The sequence below is a fragment of the Chelonia mydas genome, chromosome 11, assembly GCF_015237465.2.
Source record: "Chelonia mydas isolate rCheMyd1 chromosome 11, rCheMyd1.pri.v2, whole genome shotgun sequence".
NCBI lineage: Eukaryota > Metazoa > Chordata > Testudines > Cheloniidae > Chelonia > Chelonia mydas.
Genome location: NC_051251.2, coordinates 6,712,484 through 6,726,894, shown reverse-complemented (window position 1 = coordinate 6,726,894; position 14,411 = coordinate 6,712,484). Strand labels below are relative to the sequence as shown.

Sequence of the window (14,411 nt, the reverse complement as noted above, 5' to 3'; positions counted from 1 at the left end):
TGGACACCATTAACTTAGGCTTGAATAAAGACTGGGAGTGGATGTGTCATTACACAAAGTAAAACTATTTCCTCATGTTTATTTCCACTCCGTACTGTTCCTCACACGTTCTTGTCAACTGCTGGAAATGGCCCACCTTGATTATCACTACAAAAGGTTTCCCCCCCCCCCCTCTCTCCTACTGGTAATAGCTCACCTTACCTGATCGCTCACATCACAGTGTGTGTGGTAACACCCATTGTTTCATACTGTGTGTTTATAAAATCTCCCCACAGTATTTTCCACTGCATGCATCTGATGAAGTGGGCTGTAGCCCACGAAAGCTTATGCACAAATGAATGTGTTAGTCTCCAAGGTACCACAAGTACTCCTTTTCTTTTTGCGGATACAGACTAACATGGCTGCTACTCTGAAATATGTGTGGATTGTTTATCCGGGTGCATTCTCCATATACTAGTGATTCATTATGCTTTGGGGTGGTTTGAAACATGAGTGTATGTAATATGCTTCCTTGCAAAATAAGTCACTTGATTTGATTGATCTGTTCTCCAGACAAAACAGGATCATGAATGAAGGCCCAGTTCTCCTCCCACACCCATGGACTTAAACGGGAAGAGAACTGGACCCTTAAACTATTAAGAATGCTAGCTGCAAACAAATATTGGACCAAATTCTGAGCGCCTGTAAATTGATGGAAATCCACAGAAGTCATAGCTGAGGTTCCCAGCACCTCCCTGTTACATCTGCTCATCCAGAACTTGTCCCTTTTGTTAATGTGGCTGTGCTGATTTACAGTAGTTGAGGGTCTAGCCCATCATGTTGAATTTGAGTAGTGAGCAATATCTACTGTAAATCCCTCAGGAATTTTTCAGAGAGGAAATTCTCAAGTAAACCACCTCTGCACAGAGGGCTACCTATATACTTGAAGGTTGATATTCAGTGTTCGTGCTGTTCTGTTCCTTGTTCTGCAGAGACTGACAGTTGTGTGAATGTTGGTGTGTCTTTGTGAAGTGGTTACCTTTCTGTGTGGAGCAGCAGATACATCCCCGCCAGTAATCCTGATTGGAATTAAACTGTCTAGAGATTAAAGGAGAGTACAATGTGTTAACCCACAACACACGAGTTCCAGAATGTCAAAAAACAAAGAAACCAAAAGAATTTCCAAACAAGAGGTCTCTCTAATCTTATCCAAACCGCTAAGCAAATTACGTAAACTGATGGACCCTTGTATCAGAATTTGGCCTAAAAATATTAGCAACAAACCAGTCTTCCACTGTAAATATTTGAAATTCATCAATATTGAGCAGGTCCGCCAGAAATGATTTTTCTGTTACTTTCTGTAAGTGTCTGTCTGTGTGTCTCTCTCTAGCAATTTTCCCCCTGTTCTTTCATACTAGAATTGGAGCTTAGTTCTGTGGCCTGGGGAGCAGGAGGCACAGGGGAAGAGAAACAAAAAGCAAAACCAGGGAGGCATGTGGATGATTTATGGAGAGACCTCTGATGCATTAAAACCTCATTTTCCTTAGTGTATTTGTCAAGAGTACCCAGTGTGAATTTCCCTTAGGGCTACATGGACATCCTAATCTCATATCTTATACAGCATCACACAAAGCCCATTAAATTCACTGGAGGTCTTTTTGTTGTTTTCCATGAGCTCTGGATCAGGACCACAAGGACAAAGAGAAAATACTTCAGCTAAAAGCCTTCCTGATAATTCTTCCCGGGTAGAGTGGAGAATACCAATTATTATTTTTTTTTTCTCCTTCTGTAACTGCTATACCCTGAACTTTCTTTTTTAACTCATAGTTTACTACCCTGAATGTTAACGCCTGGATCATCTCGTGCCGATGAAAAGATGTGCGTTGGGGAGGGGGGGGAGAACTTTCCAGCCCGTCATCTAATTAGAATTCATTTGACAAGTAGTACTTTGACTTCTTTGTACCAAGCCAGGAATGCTGAAGATGCAGCATCTTGTTTGCCATTCCAAAAATACACCCTTGTAGAATAAAAAATTATATCCTTTTTTTCCTGCTAGCTTCAGCATAATATAGATTTATTATTCATAGGATGGAGAAGAGATTTTTTTACACGTAGAAAGAGCTTTAAAATTATTTACTGTTCTCATTATTATTAGGAAGCAAGTTTTATCAGATCCTTTTTGTAACTGTCAAAGCCTCTACTTTAATATTCCAGTTTTTGAAATACTGTTCCCAATTGCCTAGAATAGGCAAAGGATACAGACAAGAGATATTTAATATATGCCCTTTTGCCTAAGCAAAAAAAAAAAGAGAGAAACTGTAAGGGTGCTGAAATCTTTTTTTAATACATGCAAATATTATGCCGAGCATAAAGGACAGTGTATGGGTTGATTTTTTTTTCCGGCCACTACAAAGTATTATTATTTGCATTCAATGGCTTTTGAATTTATGTAGCATGAAAGTTTAAAATTAAAATGCCACCATTCACCTTGAGGTTGTTCTGATTTAATTTTAATTTAAAAATGCTGCTTTCTTGTAGGCAAAAAGTCTTATAAAAACCCCTCATGAAGGAAGAAAAAAACCCAAACTTCAAGGCATCAGCAGAATTAATAAACCTATCAGTACTACTTTGGAATGTGCCATATTTATTAGGTTGTCACTTGATTCTGAAGTTTAAATGTGCATCTGACACGTTGGAAGAGCTCAACATCTTAGGCTTGCAGGATTCAGCTGAAATTTCTGGTGCCGTTAATCAACTTCGAACAAATGAGGAGGGGAAAATTTGTGAGCAAATCAATATGTAGGGAAGCACTTGTGTAGTATGAGTTGGAAAGAACTTGCATTGGTTACAGTGTAGATAGCTGCTGGAGGTGGTGGAAATATAGATCTGGGAAGATTCTGAAGTTTCCATACATAGGTTAACTTTTACAGCTGTTGAGAGTTTGGGGGAGACTTGCCTCACTAAGCTACCTTGACTCACGAATAAAAACTAGTCGAGCTTGTGAGCCCAGGGAGCGCTTAATTCAAGTTACTTACTTTTGCTTTAAAATATGCAGGCTCCCAGACGAGCTATGAGGACAGACAAGGCTCCCTGGAGCAGATTCTCACTTTCCTGAGAGTGGGTTTTGTGGGCTTTGCAGAATTTATGGTGAAAGCTTGAATGCTGCAGAGTGTTTCATGTGTAGGTTCAGTTCTCAGAAGTAATGATTTCATTTACAGCGAGATCCGTTTGGAAATTAGACCGATCAATTTAAAATGTGCCTGGCATCTACATCCCCACTTGGATGCTAAGTCAAAAAAGCATCTGAGCCTGGGCCTTATAATTTAAACTGGCAGTTCTGAGGAGCCTAAATATCCTCAGGAAGAGGATTGTTTTAAAGATTAAAAAACTGGTGCCCAGCAAATCTGTATTTTTTTTTCCCCTCTCCATAAATCCCTCCCAATCCCAACAGCTGAAGTTAGATGAGGGTTAAGTAATACTGACTGCCCTGGTGTTGAAGCCATTTACTGCTGGTCTGAATTTGTCCCTTCACAGTACGTCTACATGGCAAGTAATACTAGATAAAGTCTAGATAATACTTGGTCCCGCTTTGAGTGCGGGGCACTGGGCTAGATGACCTCTCGCGGTCCCTTCCAGGCCTGCAATTCTAAAAGTGAAGGTAGGATGGTAGGCCAGACAGGCAGACCCATGACAGCTTTCATCTAGCTAGCATGTGTAGAAACAGTAGTTGTAGACATGGTGGCACAGGTTTCAGTAGAGGGTGGGAACCCAAGTATGTACCCAGAGTCCTGGGCAGGGTTGTACTCTGGCCGATAGCCAATATTGAAGTCTACGCCACCATGTCAATGCTACTATTGTTACCCATGCTACAGTCAGACCCTCACTTGAAGTGAAGACATATCCTGAGGTAGGGTGACCAGATATCCCAATTTTATAGCAACAGTCCTGATCTGCGGGGCTTTGTGTTAGTAGGTGCCTATTCCCCACCCCCGTCCCGATATTTTCACACTTGCTATCTAGTCACCCTAATCCTTAGAGTGTGTCTACACAGCAGTTGGGAGTTGTGATTCTCAGCTCAGTTGTACATGTGCTAGCTCTGCCTTAGCTACTGCCTAAAAATAGAAGCGTGGCTCGGGCAGCTTGGGCTAGCCACCCACACATGGACCCAAGGGGTCAGGTGGGATTGTGCTCAGATGGCTAGCCTGAGCCGCCATCTTCGCCACCACAGCCACATGCTGTTTTTAGTGAGCTAGCGCTGCTCGAGCTAGCGCGTCTGCCTACCTGAGCTGGGAATCGCACCCCCAGCTGTCGTGTAGACAAAACTATGATTTTTGTTAAGCTGCTCCTTCCCCAGCCACCACCTAAGGGATAGGCAGAAAGCCTGTTTGCCTCTTAGAACAACAAGAGAACTAGAAGCTCTGCTGCTGGCTTGGTTTGAAGGCCGCCTGAAAGGGGTCATTTTTTTTTTGTTAGTTTGGTTTTGGCCTCCCTCTTCTCGAATCCTCTAGAATCTTCTTTCCATTCTCCTTTCTCTTTATTCATTTATTTATTTATTTCTTCTCCATCATCCTTATCCCTCAGTTCCCCTTTCTTTTCTTACCTTTTCATTTCCTTCTGCAACTCTCATTTCCTACCAGGCTTTAGAGTTAACACCCCAGCGAGCTTACTCTGGGAATAGGGGAGGGAAAGTGGATTGCTGGTGTCAAGGTTCCTTCCCCACTCTGAACTCTAGGGTACAGATGTGGGGACCTGCATGAAAAGCTCCTAAGCTTACTTTTACCAGCTTAGGTTAAAACTTCCCCAAGGTACAAATTAATTTTACCCTTTGCCCTTGGAATTTCCACTGCCACCACCAAACTTTAACTGGGGTTACTGGGAAATGTAGTTTGGACATGTCTTTCTCCCCAGAATCCTTCCAACCCTTGCACCCCACTTCCTGGCAAAGGTTTGGTAAAAATCCTCACCAATTTGCATAGGTGACCACAGACCCAAACCCTTGGATCTTAGAACAATGAAAAAGCATTCAGTTTTCTTACAAGAAGACTTTTAATAGAAGTAAAGGAATCACCTCTGTAAAATCAGGATGGTAGATACCTTACAGGGTAATTAGATTCAAAACATAGAGAATCCCTCTAGGCAAAACCTTAAGTTACAAAAAAGACACACAGACAGGAATAGTCATTCTATTCAGCACAGTTCTTTTCTCAGCCATTTAAAGAAATCATAATCTAACACATACCTAGCTAGATTACTTACTAAAAGTTCTAAGACTCCGTTCCTGTTCTGTCCCCGGCAAAAGCAGCATACAGATAGACCCAGACCCTTTGTTTTTCTCCCTCCTCCCAGCTTTTGAAAGTATCTTGTCTCCTCATTGGTCATTTTGGTCAGGTGCCAGCGAGGTTACCTTTAGCTTCTTAACCCTTTACATGTGAGAGGATTTTTCCTCTGGACAGGAGGGATTTTAAAGGGGTTTATCCTTCCCTTTATATTTATGACAGCGGGTTTCATTTATTTTAGGCAACACTATGAGATATGACCTACAGCTCTATGATAGTCTGCACTTCTCCCCACATTTTCCCCTTCCCACCTAGGATAACTGCAGCCGAAGGGCAAAGAACCCAGTTTCTTGCAGCTGAAAGTAGCAAACAAACTGACAACTTCATCAACAGACTTGAGTTTCAACTATGTAAGTTGACTAAAGATAATTTTTTAAAATAAATAAATAACATAGCTACACAACTTACTCCTTAAGAAGAGCAATAATGAATGTAGACATCCTACAAAAAAAATGGAAGAAAATGAAATATATTAACAAGTGAGCTAGACCTTTTTTCCGATATAGGTGGCTGAACACGGACCCGTCTGCTGCTGGTAGTGATAAACTTCAATATAATGTTTTCTTTCAATACTGTCATCCAACCCATCCATGATAATAATAAATTGACTCAGAATTAATGGAGTGTGACTGTACCTCCGCAGATGTACAGAGAGTTGCATGACCTAGTGTCAATAAAGGAGATTAACCATGAAAACCATAAAGGAGGGCAGAAAAAAAGCAGCCTTTTGAAAAGATAAGCAGAAAAGAGAAGAGCAGGATGCATGACTATCAAGCTTCAAGAAGTTAGATCAAGCAGTTGCAATATGTGCAAACTTTGCTAGTGATAATGCTTTTGGCAAGCAGTTTAATCTAATTATATTAAAAACTGAGTGTGGAAAGAACAGAGTTCCCTCTGCCATAGAGAGAACTATGGCCATGAAGCTCCCAAAGGATAGATCGTTTGGGGATACTCCTAAATTGGAGAAGCAGCTGAGATTCAGTTTTTGCTTTGGTCATCCGCCTAGGTTAAAGAGATACCATAATGCTGAGGACAGTAGAAGAATTTGAACTTTAGCCTGGAACTCAGTGCTAGCACGATCTGAGTTCAGTCTCTGTTCCATATGTAATTCTCAAATTGAAACACTGCCTTTGTCATAGGGCCAATTTTTTATACCTTTACTGACATCATGTTGTACCATCCTTTGTGACTTTTTTCCCATTAACATCAATGGGATTACTCATGTAGTAAGGAACTACAGCACCTGAGGAAGGGCATTAGCCTTTGATGTTGAAACCTCTTAGGCGCTTAATTTAAGCTCAGTGGGACTATGTACGTGCTTCAAGTTAGGTACATGTATAAATTTTGCAAATTTGGGGCATAGATTGTACTTTTTTTTTTTTACAGGGGTTGGAATCTTGGCCCCTCGATACCCATGGCAAAACTTCCATTGACTTCAATGGAGCCAGGATTCCACCCGGTATTTCTTTGTGTACGTTTGTACAGAACATAGCACTTTAGGTGATGCTGTTATAACAGTGACAACTGAATTGAGTTGCTCTTCACCCGTTTTCTCTTATCCATCTGTTTGTTCTTTCCTTCTTTCCGTAGGACATTGTGTGCTTCCCTGTCTAGTTAGCTTCAGACATCTCTTCATTTCTCAGAGCTGGTCAGATAGAAATTAAAAAAAAATGTTTTGTATACACCCCTGTCCTTTGAAGAGAATTGCAGGGCTCAACCCATGTCTGTCTCATCTCCGAACAAGGGTCAAGGCCTTCCTACTACCCAACTAACTTTTTTCCCTCTCTTCAGAGCATCATCTTAGTCAGAAGGCCAGCTATTGCCTTGGTAGGTGGTTAAGAGCATGCAATGTTTTCACATCCATTAACCTCTTTAGCTTATGGTCTTGCAAAATGTGAATGTGCCATTCCAGTATATGGATTACATGATTATGGTAAGAACAGGTCATTGTGAAGGTGAAGAGAAATAAATGGCAACTTGCAGGGCATGTTGTTGTAATATTAAAGATAAACACCAGTTATCGAAAGAGGTTGAAAACGTTAGCAGCAAATGTACAGGCACAGGAATCTATGGGTGGTAGTAGTGAAATAGGGGTGGAAGAATGAACAGAATTTCAGGAGGCCATGGCTGAGAAGACAGTGATGATGATGACTTATAATTACCATGGTACGAGTAATGATGATTCTGCTGCCACATTTTACAATAGCCTCAGGAGTAACTTACAAGTAATTATGCTGTGATCAGTTGATCCTAGGTATTCACAAATTTAACTATTTATCATAATTGGCTTAGTCCCTTGGACTTAGTCCAAGCAATTATTTCTTCTGGTTGACTGTACAATGAAAAGTGCAAATGAGCCCATCTGCCTCCAGACATGTCCCGTCCTTGGTCAATGTGCACTTCTTACTCTGCTGAAATGACGGTGATTCTTCTGTAATGTAAGGTTTTTCTACATGGTTTATCATTTATTTATTTTTTCAATTCAAAAGAATAATAAAGAAACTGCTAAAAAAAATTAGCTCTAGGCACCCTTATTGCAATTAAGACCAAGTTTCTACTGGGTGCCTAAAGTTAAGACTCCTAAACAGAGGTCTGATTTTTAGACGTATTGGGCCCACACCAGCTCCCATTGACGTAAGTCGAAGTTTCTGGGTGCTTTGGCACCTTTCAAAAGCACCCCTCCCCCCTAAATTTGGCTCAAATGCTTGGTCCAGTGGTTAGGGATCTAGTCTGAGCCTCAGGAGAGGCAGGTTCAATCTTCAGTTCCCTGCTCCAACATGGATTTGCTATGTGACTTTGAACAAGTCACTTAGCCTTTCTGTGCTTCAGTTCCCAATCAGTTAAGTGAGGATTATAGCACTTCCTACCTTACAGGGCAGGCCTTGAGGTGATAAATATATTCAGGATTGTTACAGGTTTCAGAGTGGTAGCCATGTTAGTCTGTATCAGCAAAAAAAACGAGGAGTACTTGTGGCACCTTAGAGACGAACAAATTTATTCAGGCATAAGCTTTTGTGGGGTAAAACCCACTCAGATACTATGAAGATTGGGCCATATAATACAAGTACCTATGATCTCTAGATGAGTGCGTGTTTAGGAGCCTAACTTTAGGCATCTATTTACAATCAACTTAATTTCTGTACTGTTGGTCTGTTGGATGATATTTTAACATACCAATCGATAAACCCAGCACAAACCTCATTCCACTCCACCAAAACCCCCATGCCCAAACCTGTCCCCTAAGCCCTATCCTAACAGGTGTAGTAGGAAGAGAGCCTTAGACATAAGCCCTTGTATCAGAGGCCTGGTATGAGGCAGGACCTGCTCATAGAATCTGGAAAGAACAGGGCTGATATTTCAGAAACACACATTCCTAAGAAGTGCTAGGCACAGAGTACTCACACAAACACATCCCGATATCAAGTGGTACCAGAACATCCCAATATCAAGGATGGTACAAAAACATTCCCCAAAGATAACGGGAACACAGTGACCCCTCCTAGAAGATAAGGTCAGTCTGACAGTATGTAATAGATGTTTTGATCAAACCAACATGGACAAGGTGATAACTAGCCACGTTGAGGGCAGTAACTAACTATGTCAGAAGCAGTACTAACTTGTTTCTATCAGGGTATAAAGATGGATCTCTGAGGGAATATTTTTCGGGGGAATGGAAAGTACTGCCATTCACTGAGCTGCATCCATTGTCACAGGCATACATGTCTTCATATCCTCAGAGTCTGCGAGGTGCTATTACCGTGCTTTGTCAACAATAAATCTGGCCTGGTGCCTTTGTACCTTAATGGATCTTGTAGTCATTGGACGGTTCGCTCAAGGTCTGCTGTGCCAGCTCTCTGTGCAGAGCTGGGGCAGCACACAGGGAGAACACACATACAGCCAAACATCTAACCACATCAGGCTTTTGCAACATGTACAACAGATCAAGCAATATTGGGCATTTTGGACCAAGACTGAGGGGCCCTCATGGAGATCGTTGAGGGATGTTTTACACCATAATACTTTACATATCGAAATCAACTTTCATCCAAGAGTCTTTAAGCACCTTACTGATTTTAAGGAGAACTGGTTGAAAAAACCCTGAATTTCAGAAGTGTTTGGTGGGAATAAAGGGACACATTTTTCCCAAAAATGCTCCTGTTTTGACCAGCTGTACCTGTGAGATTATTAACAGAAGGCCTGATTCTCCACTGCACTGCTCCTTGTTGGATCACTTACCCCTCTTCAAAGGAGTGTAAAACGCTTCCACTCAAGGATCGTGTTCTCCACTCTGTTACTCTTTTATGGCATTGGGACTCCACTAAAATCAGTAGTCACATCAACCTAAACGTGGGGTGAGGGAGTGGTGAATCAGAGTCTACACCTCACTTTCTAGAGGATGGTGGTGTTTCCATTTTACTGGTGTTTAACCTGAGGCACAGGGACATTTAAGGAATCTGCTCAAAATCCAAGAAAGTCAACAAACGTGGGAATGGAAATCGGATGCCTGACAGTTAGATCTCTGATTCAACCAGCAGAACACTCTCTAGTAGTCCCAATCCTGATAGTTACTCAAACAAAACTCTCTTTGGCATCCAGGACTTCCAGAGGCTCCAGGCTTGTGGCCTTTTCCATTTGTAAACACTTATTTATCTCCAACTGTTCTTCTCATACCAAGTAGCTCTCAGTGTGATACTTTCTCTTCCTAAAAGAGAAACTAATTGGCACTGATCTATGTAAGGAGAGAGAGGCAGCTGGGGAGTGTTCGTTGTTGTCCATACACTGTAGTTAAATTCTTAGGGATTGTTAAATAATTGCATGTTAAGCTGTGAATTGATTTTTGCTGCTGCTTTGTGTGGCATTACTGTACAAAGTAGCCAGTGTATTAAGCAAGTGAAAAACATTGTGTTCTAAAATGAGTCATGATACCTTTACCATAGGCCAGTGGTTTTCAATCTTTTTCATTTGCAGACCCCTAAAAAGTTTTGAATGGTAGAAATCTTAGAGATAGTCTGCAGACCCCCATGGACCACGGGTTGAAAACCACTACCATAGGCCCGACAGCCATTGCCATGGGCTGCTTTTTCTCATTGTACAATGGGGTGTTATATGATTTCCCTCAGCTCGAGGCCACAATCCTTTTGAGATAGGAAAGGTGGGAAAAAAAGGCAGCAGATTGGCACAATGTTAGACCTGTCTTAGATTAACGAAGAAGGTAGCAAAACATCCCCAGACCCTAGCAATGGAGTGCTATGAATTTACACCAAAAAGGAGCACGTACTTAATATAACCATAGTCCTTTAACTTGGCTTCCTCGGCCTAACAGCACTAAGCCTTCCTCAATGCTTTAAATATGAATAGCTGAAGTTTCTGCATTTGTTTTCTCTCCTGGTGCTGAGAGAAGCTGCTTACCAAAGATCTTAGAAAGTTGGACTGAATTAAATCCTTTGAGCCAAATTTTCCCCTCACTTATACCTGTGTAATCCTGTGAAAGTTAATGAGGTTGCATGAGTCACATCTAACAGAAGACAGAACTTATTCTTATGTGCACAGGGTAAGATGCTAATCCCTGCACTCTGATTAAAAGGGCAGGAGAGGCATAAAGGAGCTCTGAAAGAGTCAGATCTGGTTGGGCGAGAATTCCCCCCGTGCAGGAGCTACGGGAGAAAGCCACAGGCCATCTGCTGAGGTCCCTCTCACAGGTCTCGCTGTAGGGGCAAGGCTGGGGTGGGAGGGATTTGTCAGAGTGCTGCAGCATGGAGTGAGGTGGCGATTCGAAGCAGTGCTGCTCTCCATAGGCAGCCAGGGACCATCTGCCGTAACTTAGGCAGCGCCCGAGGGCTATGTTGAAATTACTGCCAGGCTCCACTCTGGCCATTGGAGAAGCCCAGAATCAGGAGGGCACAAAAATGGCTTCACATTGCCTTTGCCCCCCCACTCTCCCCCACCGCCAACCTGTGGGGTGTGAGTTCTGTGCTGTACCTTAAAGACGTGCAGTATCGAGTTTCACCCAGCCTTGTTTTAAATTCTGGAGAGGGCTTTGGAGAGATCTCCGTTTGGAGCTTAAATGTTCTTAATGGACTACAGAGCATTTCCATACTATAGTGCTGATAGGGTGCCCTACCTACACTACGCTAGCCACTGAGGATTTTCCCTGATCTGGCTACAAAGGCTGGGCACTGAGGTCTTTTTTTTTTTCCCATATAAGAAATCTCAAAAAAACATACCATAGAAGTGTATGAGTTTGTGGTGCCTTGCAGCTCTTTTCTCTACCCTACCTCCCTAAGCCAGGTAACAAAAGGAAGCACAATAAATTAAAAGAAGAAAAGTTAACTTAAAAATGAGAGTGAAAGAAAAGCTGTTCTGGTTTTTTTTATTTTTTCACGGAGGGACTCCTTATTTTACAAAAGGCGGAAGAACACCAGTGCAGTAAGCAGGCCATAGAAGGTCACAACGTATAAACAAACACCTGCTGTGGTGACAGCAATGGGCACAATGCATCATTGTCCTGCATCGTTATTCACACAAGGGCAGAGTGGGTGCAAAACACTACTGTTCCGCTTTGAGAGCTTTCTGTGCTTTCTTTGTCCTAGTGTACATGACCACACAAATTGTGAGACAGTGATGAATGGGGCCCCATGGCTCTCCATTTCACTGAGAATGAAAATGTAATGAAATGGCACTTGGACTTTTGCAAATCAATATTACTTTTCTGTATGATTTTATAATGAGTAGAAAAGCCAACTACTGCAACATAGTTTAATTCATTTAGCAGTGGAGTGCATTGATTGATAGTCTCATAAATAACTAAGTACTCCATCTATGCCTCCTCATTGTCCTATCATAAGATGCACATAGGGCAGGAGGGAAAAATACCCAGACCCTTCCAAGCCTCAGGCTAACAAACCTTATTGATTGCACTTATCATGAGTAACCTAAAGCTAAAGGATTGTCAGGGCCAGAGCATGGACAGGCTTGCCTAGGTGTTAGCATCAGGCATGGGCCAAGGGTCCAGAGACCAGGAGCCAATTACCAGGAAGCAGGCTGGGTGGGAATGCCAGGAGATCAGACTCAAGAGACAAACCAGAGGGCAGGGATCAAGAGTCAGTTACCTGTACTAAGGGTCAGGCCACCAGGAGATCAGGATCAGAAGACAGGAACAGGTACACACCAGACCAGCAGTCAATGACACAATGAAGCCCAGTTCTACAAACACCCTTCTGGTTCCTCCTCTGGCTTAAATAGGGTCTGTGACTCAATCAGGAGCCTTGGAACTCTCCCAGTTAGAGCATGGGGTGGAGCTTTTGCCCCAGTTGAGCTTCATGGACTCTGGTCCCGGCTGCTGTCTTGTGAGCTGCTGGGCGGAGGACTGGAGCGTGATGACTCCCAAGATCCCCATGGCGCCTGATGAGGCTAGAAACCCCTTGGAGTTATAGACAACCATCATGGGCCAGACTTGAGTCCACCATATTTTCAATATGGATAATGCTTGTAGAAGCTGTACTGATTACTCAGCGGTTGACATGTTTGCTCTTGGTGTCTGGTAAAACAAAGAGAGAATCTTGTGTTCCGCGGCAGTGACTGGCAAAATCAATCTTAATTGGCCTGCCCACGTTGAAGGTTTTTTTCTAAATCCAAGCCTTTTCTCTTCCCTTTTAATTACGTGTTGAGATCAAAATGACATCCTGAGCTATTATCCTCTAGCCAACATTGTGTTAAACATCCTCGGTCCTTTGTTGTCTGAGCAAATAGATCAGAATCTACCAAGTGGCATGAATGATTCCTTTGATGAAAAGTCTCATGTAAGTGGCAAACGGTGTAATACAATCCTTCAAAGTTCCTTTGCAAAATTCCTACGTGTCCTTCCTGAAGGGGATTGTATATCCCATGCTGGCAGGGCTCACCTGGGCTGGGTGCAGGACAATGGCATTTTCCCAGCTACCTCCTGTGAGTTCTTATAAATATAAGACACAGTACATTTTTGAAGTACTACAACTCCTCTTTGGAAGGTTCTAATGGTATGGTAAATTCTAAGATCGAGATCATGACTTGGGCTTGAGCCCACACAAGGGTATAGGAAATCTCTCTCCCCGCCCCTCCGATGCCCGTTTCCCTGACATAGACTACCAGGACTTTGGGTCTGGCTGTGTAGGAGTAAAGGTGGCTACTCAACGTCTTACCCTTTCCCAGGAGTAGGCGGGAATGGGTGGAGCCTTGACCCCAAGCCCTGTGCTTGCCAGCTTGCATGGCTCAGATAGCAGAGTGAGGCAGAGAATAATTTACTGCTGCTTTAGGCCGACAGTAACTTTCTCCTTTCCTGGAGAAAACAAGGTATCAGCTACGACTCACAGAGGGGTATCTGATCACCATGTATCTCGAGGTTACTCCGGGCTGCTGCAGCTCACGCACACTACCCATTGCTCAAGGATATGCCTCAACTCCCAATCCCTAGGCCATTGTTGTACTATGAGGTGTGTATGGTGGAGCTGTGCAGAATACCTGACCAACTATAAAAGCCCCTCACCTTCTGTGTGGGTGGGGTAGGTCTGTTACCGTCCAGTTTCACCTGTAGCTGTGGTGCGTATTTCTGATGCCTGTGAAGCAGAGTCTCCTGATACTTTGGCTATTCAGCCCCTACAGGATATTTCCTTTCAGTGAGCGATGAAAACTATGTGTCAGAGTCTGCTTGGGCCTTAGGTAGATGCAGAGCGGAGGAGGATATGGAGTAGGATTGTTGGGGATGGGGGAGACAGTTGGGGGGGGGCAGAAGAATCACACTGATTGGCTACCCCGATGAGAGGGGCGGGGCAAAGGATAGAACTAGGGTGAATGGAAGATGGTGGTCAGATTGGAAGTGGATGGGAGTGGGGTCAGAAGTTCAGCAGATGAGTGCTGGTGGGAGAGACTGAGCAGAGAACCCCAGATGTCATTTATGGAGTCCTGTGTGTTATGTACCTAGTGCAGGTACTGGGGTAGAAGGCCCACCCCCAGAACTGTGGGGGAGGAACCACAAAGCCCAGGGCACAGCTGAATTCTGGCAACCACAAATGGAAAAAAAAAAACCAACAACCCAGACTGGATTGTGGGTGAAAGGTTTAA

General features: G+C 43.1%; 1 protein-coding gene across 2 annotated transcripts in view; it reads left to right on the top strand.

The window, feature by feature from the left end:
* CNTNAP5 (contactin associated protein family member 5) overlaps window positions 1-14,411 on the top strand; it is a 424,927-nt gene that overhangs the window by 148,588 nt on the left and 261,928 nt on the right. The gene's annotated exons all lie outside the window — the stretch shown is intronic.